We start from the raw sequence: 10924 nt of genomic DNA on the forward strand, positions 1-10924 counted from the left end.
TACTCCTTTGAATAAAAACAAAATTTTCTACAGAGAAGAAAAAACAGCGGCCTCAGATTTCCATACTTCAGAGTAAATACCCAAATTAAACAGAGTGATTGGGACACTTGGCTATGGTCCAAGTAGATTATATTTAATGAGAAACAAATTGTCTTTTCATATGTGAGACTCATAGAAAGAGTCTTAGATGGGGGCACATGGGTGGCTCAGTTGGTTAAGGGTCCAACTTCAGCTTAGGTCATGATTTCATGGCTCATGAATTTGAGCCCCATGTCAGGCTCTGTGCTGACAGCTCAGAGCCTGGAACCTACTTCAGAATCTGTGTCTCACCCTCTCTCTCCCCCCCTCAAAAATAAGTAAACATCAGAAAAAGAGTCTTTGATCAAAAGTATAATATGGTGCTACTCTAGTAATGATAGATCCCAAATTACATAAGCATGCAATATACATTATATGCCTAGAATCATCTTTATCAATGAGAAATTCCAATATGAACTCCACCAATGACTTCTATTAACAATTAAACATATTTTTAAAAAAACCAATTCAAATTAAAAAGTCTATTGAGGGGGCACCTGCGTGGCTCAGTCAGTTAAGCATCCGGCTTTGGCTCAGATCAAGATCTCATGGTTCATGGGTTCAAGCCCCACATCAGGCTCTGTGCTGACAGTTCAGAGCCGGGAGCCTGCTTCCGATTCTGTGTGTGTGTCTCTCTCTCTGACTTTCCCCAGCTTGCACTGTCTCTCTCTGTCTCTCAAAAATAAATAAAAAACATTTAAAAAAATTTTTTTAAAAAGTCTATGGAGGAACCCTACTAGACATGATACCTAAACACGGAGGCATTAGTCTGGTTCACCAGTGTCGGGGGCCACTGCAGAAGCAAAGGCTGGAGTCCTTAGAGGCACAGTTTATAACTCTCCTTATAAATGAGAATTTCATGGGAGGGGTTTAGGCTGAACCCCCAGGCAGTAGAAGCATGCTTATGAACTCTCCCCTGAAGAGTTTAGAGCTTCTAGCCAAGGCTGATGTATCCAGTAAGCACAGGAGGCACAGTGCCTTGGGTCCACAACACTTTTAAAGATCCACAAAAATGTTACTTTTTAATTTATTTTAAATTAAAAAAGTGAATATAGTAATAATCATGAACCCAGATTAATTAATATTTACATCAGTGCAGTCATAATATTTTAAAGTTTTATTATTATTTTTGTTTTATGGAGGAAGGCACCCACCAATTGAAAGCACATAAGGCCCATGACATATAAGTCCTAGCATGGCCCTGCCCCTAGAGCTGGAGAAACGAGCCCTAGACAGCCAGGCAAATGCTACAGCCCCTCGGGTGCAGCCTGGCTCCCAGCCTCAACAATTCTCTTCCACTTAACTGGAGTCCCTGAGTTGACAGCTGCAGTTTCTTTTCTCTTTTCTTTTCTTTTTTTTTTTAATGTTTATTTCTATTCTTGAGAAAGAGAGAGATACAGAGTGTGAGCAGGGGAGGGACAGAGGGAGAGAGAGACACAGAATCTGAAGGAGGCTCCAGGCTCTGAGCTGTGAGCACAGACCCTGATGTGGGTCTCAAACCCACAAACCATGAGATCATGACCTGAATCAAAGTCGGACATTCAACCAACTCAGTCACCTAGGTGCCCAACAGCTGCAGTTTCTGTCCTATTCCTATTTCAACCATTTTTAAAAAGATTTTTAAGTAATCTCTACCAACTTGGGGTTCAAACTCACAACCCTGAGATCAAGAGTTATATGCTCTTCTGACTGAGCCAGGCCAGTACCACTGTCCTATTCCTATTTCAAATATAAATCCCGCTTCCAGGAGGGCTGGGCCCTGAGAGAGAGGACTCTAATGAGGAGGAACCTAAGGATACTGAAAATTCAATGCTCAACTACTCTGTGAGGTCTTTTAATGTTCCAACTGAATGCCAAATTCTTTCAAGAGGAGGTTGTACCACTATGTAATATTGGTACTGAGGGCAGGTATTAATTAGGTCTTGGAACTCATTACAACTTCTTATAGTATATATATACTATATACTTCTTAAATAATAGTTAGCTGGTGGCTAGCTGAATGGCTGGATATATGGATAGAAGGATGGATGATGAATGAATGGATGGATGGATGGATGTTTGGATGGATGAATGGACAGATGGAATGGGGAGACTCAGAAGCTACATTCAGATGCCTTAACTCTAAAAGACTTAAGGCAGGGGTCAGAAGAATTTTTGAGTCAGGTAGGAAATATATTTTTTAATTCTTTAAATGTTTTATTTATTTTTGATATAGAAAGAGACAGAGCATGAGAGGGGGAGGGGCAGAGAGAGAAGGAGACACAGAACCGGAAACAGGCTCCAGGCTCTGAGCTGTCAGCACAGAGCCTCATGCGGGGCTCAAACCCACGAATGTGAGATCTGACCTGAGCTGAAGTCAGAGGTTTAACTGACTGAGCCACCCACGCACCCTGGAAATATTTATTTTAGATTCTATGGTCAATTCTTTGTTAGAACTACTCAACTCCACTATTGTAGCATACGCAACCATAGATAATATGTAAAGGAAAGGATGTGGTTGTGTTCTAATGAAACTTTATGGTCAGTGAAATTTGAATTTCAGTAGTTTTCATGTGTCATGCAACATTATTATTCTTTTGGTGTTTTTCAACCATTTACAAATGGAAGAAACATTCTTAGCTAACAGGCTACACAAAAATAGGCCAGGGGCCAGAATTGGTCAAAGGCTGTAGTTTGCAGCTCTTTGACCTCACCTATAGAATGGGACTGATCCATGAAAGACCTGTTCCAAAGGAAAAGGCCACAGTTGCTACTGAGAAAACAGTCATTGAAGGTGTCCTGCCCACCAATGTAACTGGGCTTTGGCATATTATCCAGACCCCCACAACTGCCTACGTCACTGATTCAAGCTTGAAACTCTCTTCATCACTACAATCAAAACTTGCATTGTCCGTCATTCTACAGAGATCCCTGCCCCTTTCACAAAGCTTCTAGCCTTTATTATTCCAAGAATCCCGATCCAACCAAACCAAACAGATTTGATGTTCTGCCATCATTCCAAACTCAACATGTTTAAGATGAAATCCTTTTCTTCAATATGAGCTTCCTATATTTTCTAAGCCACCCAGGCCAAGCCCTGAGACACTTTAAATCTTTCTTTTTAATCCTCAAGATATAGGTTTCCCTCTAAGCTACAAATTTGACTACCCTCATCCCAGGACTAAGACAGAGTCTGCCAGAAAGAGAACAGTCTTGAGTTCTAGGCCCAACTCTTCCATGAATTGGCAAGATGACCTCTGAGGTCTCTCTGAGCTCAGGATCACCTGAAAAAGATGCTTTAGGAATTCAGAGAAGAATTGTATCCTCGAGAACTAAGAGTGTTCAGGAAACATGATATGAACTTGCAGGGACCTTGAAGAAATGGTAGCCACTGAATGGCATGCATGCATCTACAGAGTGGTCAGCCTTCTAATTATCTGATTTATTGCTCCTACTTTTTCTCTAGTGCCTTTGTCAATACCTAGTCTCCCTATGTTAGATCTTGATGTTATGTGTAAATTCTAAGCAGGAAGTCATTTTTAAAATGAAGCAATGCCTTTTAGCACCAGTTATTCACTAGAGTTTAAGAATTTCTCCCTTTCATTGAAAAAGGAACATATAGTTCTCTTGATATTATAGCCTAAACGAAAATGGGCTGACAGCAAAAAAAGGTAATTTAGCCAGAATTCCTGTGCTCTGTACTTGAGCTATAAACAGGGTCTTCAAAAGGGCCTTGTGCACTTTTAAACTTTAATAACCCAGGTTGTGCGTGTTAAGAGAAACAATCTGTAAACGGTACTCAAAAGTAAATGCATTAAAGTTTAGGACAACTACATTACACAATTGCACACAATTGTACTCATTTCAGATCCTGTGACAAATGAAATATGGCCAGCAGAATTGAAGTTCATGACAGCTCTAAGAAGAAAATTGAATTTGCCTTATATTCCATTTATAGTTTACTGTCATGTCTACCTCGTATGCTTTTGAAGTTAAAAGTTTAATAATGGCACAGAGACTTTATAAAGATCCTGTACTTGAATTCAGTGATAAGTATAGTTTGAGAGAACATCACCCCATCTCTTAGCAAAGATAATATACCTGCTTACTTTGGCTGCTTTTAAAACAGCTTCACACACAGAAAGTATAGTAAGTCTCCACAGTTAGTACAACTCAGTAAATAACAATAATACCAAATATCTAAAACCAGAGCCTAGTTCCAAGCTTTGCCAATAGCTTGGCTGAGTGATTCAGGAAAATCAGTTCTCTCTCCTGTCATTAGGGTTTTTTCATCCCATGCTAAAAAGAGAGTAACATGGGCCACTAATTCTTTGTCACATGGCTTTTCTGAGACTGTATGTATGTGTGCAAGGAAAGGAGTTATCCTCTACATTTTCCTAATTAAAAGTCTATTCCAATGTATTTCAATATGAGGACAAAACACTAGGAGAAAGCACAAAACAAATGGAGTATTATTATTATTTTCTCTTTGTTCCCCAAACTGGAGGTTGCAAATCTACCCAAAAAATCTGGGTGTGTGCATTTGAGAGGGAAAACAAGAATGAGGTTCTCTGGTCTTTGAATTCTGTGCCTCCCTCTTTCTCTGACCCTCCCTTCCTCATGCTATCTCTGTCTTTCTCAAAAATAAATAAAACATTAAAAAAATTAAAAAAAAAAAAAGAATAAGGTTCTCTTAAAATCCTTGCTGAATACACAGAGCCGAGAGCTGGGGCAGAGTTACACAACTTGAAGATTGCTTTGGCTGGTATCCGTGTGCTTTTTGCAAAGTGATTCATTTCCTTTATTTGGTCAAGATAGAGAAAAACTGGGCACACACAAATTTGATGTGGTTTTTGATTGTAATAGTTTATCAGATAAGTAGGTAAGATTTCATGACAGAGATGGAGAACACTTTAACATTTAAGACCAAGGGAAGCTGGAGAAAATGGTGTAATCCAAAGGTATCCATATTCCCAGCTTCCCCTTTGGGAAACTTTTCTCCTTCCCATTGCTTTCCTGCTTTCCCAGAGGGGCACAAGTATTGTTCTGCTCCATCACAACTTTCTTCCTAAGGGAACCTGATAAACATCTTCACACTGAGTTGCAGGCTGCTATTAACTCCTCCAGTGGCACTGTGTTTTAACAGAAACCAAGTTCAAAAAGAAAACCTCTGACTGAATGATTTCAGAAGACTCTGGAGTTGGGAAAATGAATGCAAAGAGGCAGGCAGTCTTGCTAGGGCTCTGAAATTCTTCTTCCCCCAGTCAACTCTGCCCTCAGCAGTTAGTTAGGCTTTATCTGAAGCCAGCCATGAGCTGTATGCACAGTTTTGAAGATAGTATGGGAATGCAGATTTTTGGGCGACCTGATGGGCTTCAGTATTTGAAAAAATGAGGATGACATTGCTCCTCTGGAGTTTTTTCTTTGAAGTACTTAGATAAGGCTATGACAAGCTGGAAAGTTGGGAGAGGCAGCTAATACACCAATGCTGTTGACTGAAGAGCAGGCAGTGGCCTTGGCAACATGAGGGACTCTTGGCTCAGTAAAGACAGGATTTACTCCACTTACCAGAACTTAGTCAAAGAAAGAAGTACTCTGTTCTGGATTGTGATTTTTTGCAACCTTGAAGGCATGAATTCGAAAAAGTCATCTGTGCTGTTCTTGACTTCAAAAGATTTTGTTTAAAGTTCTCCAAGCTTTGGAGTAGAATCTCTTTTCAAAGTAAAGATTTGGGACTCTGAAATATGTTGTTGCCTCCATCCCACTCTGGTTTTTCATTAGAAGCTTTCTAAAAATGTTATACAATTTGTTGTATTGTTATTTGATTTGTGGTAATGCATTTGCACACTCACTCCAAACTCTCTTCCTTGGCCTACCTTAGATGCAATTGCCCTCTCTTTATGAATAGGGCAGGCAGCCAGACTGTCTCAGAGAATACAGTCCCAGTTTAAATGGAGCATCAATCAAAAGTACAAAAGCCAAAGCTCTTTCTTCAAGTTCTCTGCTGTTGTTTGGGAAACAGCAAACACCTAATGTATCATTTTGGATGCATGTGATCTTGCCCTCAGAGGAAAAAGCTTTTAGAATGCTCAGGGCAGCATTTATAGCATTCAGACATTCTAAAAACTTAATTCAAGGTGTGAATTAGTACTCTTTTGGTTTGTTTCTTATATCTGCTGGCCAACATAAAGGATTTTATAGGTTTCACTGGGAAGTCACTTCAGTAATGCTTGGGAAAATTTGTTCTCATCTCTGCTCCACCAACAGCACTGTCATATCCTTTTACCTCAACTCTCTGAACTTCAGTTTCCTTGTCTATGGAAAGAAAGGAAGGAAAGAAGAAGGAAGGAAGGAAGGAAGGAAGGAAGGAAGGAAGGAAGGAAGGAAGGAAGGTCGGGTAGACAGTAATATCAATGTGCATCAATGAAGATAAATCCCTAATCAACAGGAAAAGCCCCTACACACCAAAACACACACCTGCATGAGACTCTCACAAAGAGCAGGAGTGAAGGCAGTGCACTTCTGCTCAGCTTTTCCTTTATCCCTGGGTTTCTCATGGGGCATTTAGCTAACACTGACATTCCTTTCAGACAGAGTGCTGAAGGGGCTAAGGAATAAATGAAATTTGTATTGTACTACCAAGCCAGAAAAGCATACTTGAACAAACTTTGTGCATATCTTTAAGAAAATGTTAACAAATACCAGGCTTTCTTAGTTCCTGAGCCAAATGCAGTACCAAGAAGAACCATTCCCATATGAAAGAAGGAAGCAGAGTCAGTGCTCAGGTGTCCCTAAATGATCTTGTTTCCTTCAGCGTTGGAAATCACATTTTCCCCATAGCATGTCTCAGAGTTGTCACAGACTTAGATGAGATGCTAGGGGAACATTACGCTGAAGTCATCTGCTCACTCTAGACCACTCTGCAATATGAAGCACTGTTACGACTCAACCATACCTACAGCACAGCTCAGAGGTTAAAATCATTCTGATTTGGTGCCTACGATGACTTTGTAGTTATATATATTGAGTTAGGTTGTAGGTATGCTGCTACAGGAAGTTTTGGACTAGTGCTTTTATTTGTACGAAGTAATACTGAGTTTGGAATAGATTAGGAAAGTTCAAGAGGTCTTTTCATCTCTTTAGTACTTTCTGTTTCACATAGTGGTCTCAGAATTTGAGGCTACCTTAAAAACCCCCATCCCTTACTAAATCCTCTCTAAAATATTTCTACTTGCGCTCTTCCATCTTGGACATTAGTCCTTCGAAATCTTCCTACCATCTCAGAGGGCCATTCCATCCGTATACAGTTCTGACTGAAAGTGTATCTCTGGACTCTATATTAAAATCTGCCTCTTTGAATCTGTTTTGAATCTGTTAGGTGATAAAATATTTTTTTTCTGATAATAATAGTCATTCACACTTACTGTAGAAAGTTCAGAAAATGTAAAGAAAATATTTAAAACTTTAAAATCATCCATTATCACATCCCAAGATAACCACTTTACTTTTATTTATTTTAGTGCTGTTTTTCACACTCTCTCTAAACTGCATCATATTATATATGCAACACTCTAAAAAAAATTGGTAAGGTGTTTGAATTTGTCTGAAAACATAATTTCTTCCAACATATTATTATAAAAATTTTCAAACCTATAGAAAAGTTGAAAGAGTTTTATGGTGAATGGCCATATACCTCCCACTGAGATTCTATCATTAACACTTCACCTGTTTCTTTTATCATGTTTAGCCATTCACCTCATTAACCCATCTTATCTTTCTGATGCATTTCAGACATTTCAGACATCACTACACTTCCTTCTAAATACTTCAGCATTCATATTTTTAACTAGAATATAAAATTAATGCTTTCCTTTCCATGCAAAATTTACAAACAGTAAAATACACAGATCTTAAGTATATACGCACTAAATTTTGACAAATGCACGACTGTGTAACCCAAGCCTGTATCAAGATATACAGCATAATTCCTTATCCCAGTTCCCTTATGTTCAATTAACACCTGCCTGCACCACCAACCTCTAGTTTTTCAAGTCTTGAATTTCATATCATTGCCTAGTCTGAAATTCATATGGCTGAACTCATATAGTATGCACTCTTCTGTATAAGGCTTATGGCTTTCAGCAAAATTTTTTTTGAAATTTATCCATTTTGCTATGTTTATACACACACAAACAGTTTGTTCCTTTTTACTGCTAGTTACTATTTCATTGTATGAATATATCAATTTTTCCATTTTCCTATTGGACACTTGGGCTGAATGCAGTTTTTATTTTTACCATTATGAATAAATCTACTATAAACATTCTTAGACAAGTTATTTTGTGAAGTTTTTCTTTCACATGAGTGATACTTAAGAGTGCAATTTCTGGATCTAGGATGAATATATGTTTAGTTTTTAAGAAACCATGAAACTTTGCCCAAACGGGTTATAACGTTTTACATTTTCAATAGCAATGTCTACATCCTTGTCAACATTTAATGTTGCAGTCTTTTTAGTTACAGAAAGAGAGCATCTGCACCAGCTGGGGAGAGGGAGAGGGAGAGGGAGAGAGAGACTCTTAAGCAGGCTCCATGCCCAGTGCGGAGCTCTATCTCACCACCATGAGATCATGACCTGAGCTGAAATCAAGAGTCAGACACTTAATGAACTGAGTGCTCCAGGTGCCCCCCAAATGTTTTATATGTTGTATTCAAGGATCACATTTTTATTGATCACTTAAACTTAATTCTTTAATTTGTCAGATGTTTACTGCTGTTAGTCCTTTCATAGCACAATTTCTATTTTAGAACTATTTTTAGTTCACATTGTATTAGCTGGAGTTCATGTTCAAGTTAACTGTTCAAAAAGGATGGTACATGTCTAGATAATTTTGCTTGGTAACACAATGAGGAGTCTCTGAGTTAGGGAGCTCCAGGGCTGTAGCAACTTGGGGTCTTAGAACCACAAGACTCTTAGCAATGGGTAACAATTACCCAGTGAGGTTTTGAAGAGTATGCCAAGCAGGGAGGTTCTAAATGGTTTAAAATTTTGCTTGTTTGGGCTATTTTTAAAATAAATAAATAAAAGTTTGGTGCCAGTGGGCTTTTGAGCTAACAAATTTCAGCCTGCAGTGAAGAAATAAACAACCTAGGAGCCAATGTACAGAGGCCATCTTTGGCTCACTTATATATAACATTTTTTAATGGTTTCCCTGAAATAATTTTGTGAAGTCTGAATTCTTTGTCATGTGTGGCCACTAAAATCTCTGTTCAGTTGTCTAGTGGTCAACGAATGACTGGATAAAATTTCCTTAAGTGTCTCGAGCCAATAAATCTCGTGTGTGCTTTATTCACATTCTCCTGCTTTTGTTGTTGTTCACTATTGTGTTTTTTCTTCTACTTCACTGTCCACTCGTTTGTCTCTTTTGGTGACTATATTTTTCATGCCTCCAAGCTTTATAGACCCAAGGGTGGGAGGGCTCAGTCCTTGGACTTCCTCTTTAACTCCACTCACTTTGTTAACTGTATCCAGTTTTATGGCTTCCAATACCCTCTACATGCTTCCAGCTTCCCAATTTATATCTCCAGCCTCGATCTCCCCTCAATTTGTCACTTGTATAGCCAGTTGTTGATTTGACATGTCCATCTGGATATCTAATTAGCAACACACATTTAACAAATATGCTTGAAACCAACTTCTCACTCTCACCCATTTCACACAGTCTTGCTTACTGCAATGAATGTCAATTCTATATTCTTCCAGTTACTCATACCAAAAATCTGAAGTTGCCCTTGACTCCTTTCTTTCTCTTGTATCATATTCAATATGTTGGGAGTCATGCTGGCTCTATCTTCAAGATTTATTCAGAATCCTGTCACTTTTCACTACCTCCATTGCTACTTCCCTGGTCCAAGCTATTAGTATTTTTTGTCTTGAATATTTCAAAAGTCTTCTAACTGATCTCCCTGCTTCTACCCCTGATTTCTCCCTCCAAAATCTATTCTCACTAAAACTACCAGAGTGATCCTTTAAAAATCATAGTAAGTCACTCCTCTGTCCCAAACCCTTCAATGGTTTTTCATCCTTCTCAGTAAAAGCCAAAATTCTTTGAATGGTATACAAGATCTCAGTGGTCTAGTTGATCATTATACTGCTAACCTCATTTCCCAAATGCCCTCTCTTCTCTGCTCCAGCCACACCTGCCTTCTGGCTAATTCTGGGACACATTAGGCATACTTGAACTTGTTGGTTCCTCTGCCTAGAATTCTTGCACAAGATATCATCATGGCTATTTCAGGTCTTAGCTTAACATTACCTTATCAGTGACATTTCCCTGGCTATCTTTTAAAAAAGTGACCTCCCCTTCCCTGTCCAAGCTCTCTATCTCCCTTCTTTATTTGTCTTTGTTGTTCTTGTCACCATCTAAAATACCACAGTTTTGCTTACATGTTTATTCTTAGTCTCTGCAGTCTAAAATGTGAGCTCCTAGAGAGCAAGGATATCTATTTTGTTTACTGCTTTAACTATACTGTATAGAACAGTGCTTGGCGTATTGTAGACACTTAGTATTTGTTTTAGAGCTTGCTTCAACACATGTCTACAGGAAACTTGTATTTTGGAGAATAAAATATCCGATCCAACCCTAACCCATGCCAGTCAGCTGTCTTCTCTCTTCGGCTTGCCAGGCAACATAATTTTATCAACACGTGCAAGTTAGTCCTTGATTTTAGCTGAGAGGAGATAACCAGGCTCTGTATTGCCTGGTCTCTGTGACAAGGGTGTATTTAGATAGTGTTAAGATAATACTATTTATTAAAAAAATTTTTTAATGTTTTTTATTTATTTTTGAGAGACAGACAGAGACAG

This window comes from Suricata suricatta, chromosome 9 (genome assembly GCF_006229205.1).
Source record: "Suricata suricatta isolate VVHF042 chromosome 9, meerkat_22Aug2017_6uvM2_HiC, whole genome shotgun sequence".
Lineage (NCBI taxonomy): Eukaryota > Metazoa > Chordata > Mammalia > Carnivora > Herpestidae > Suricata > Suricata suricatta.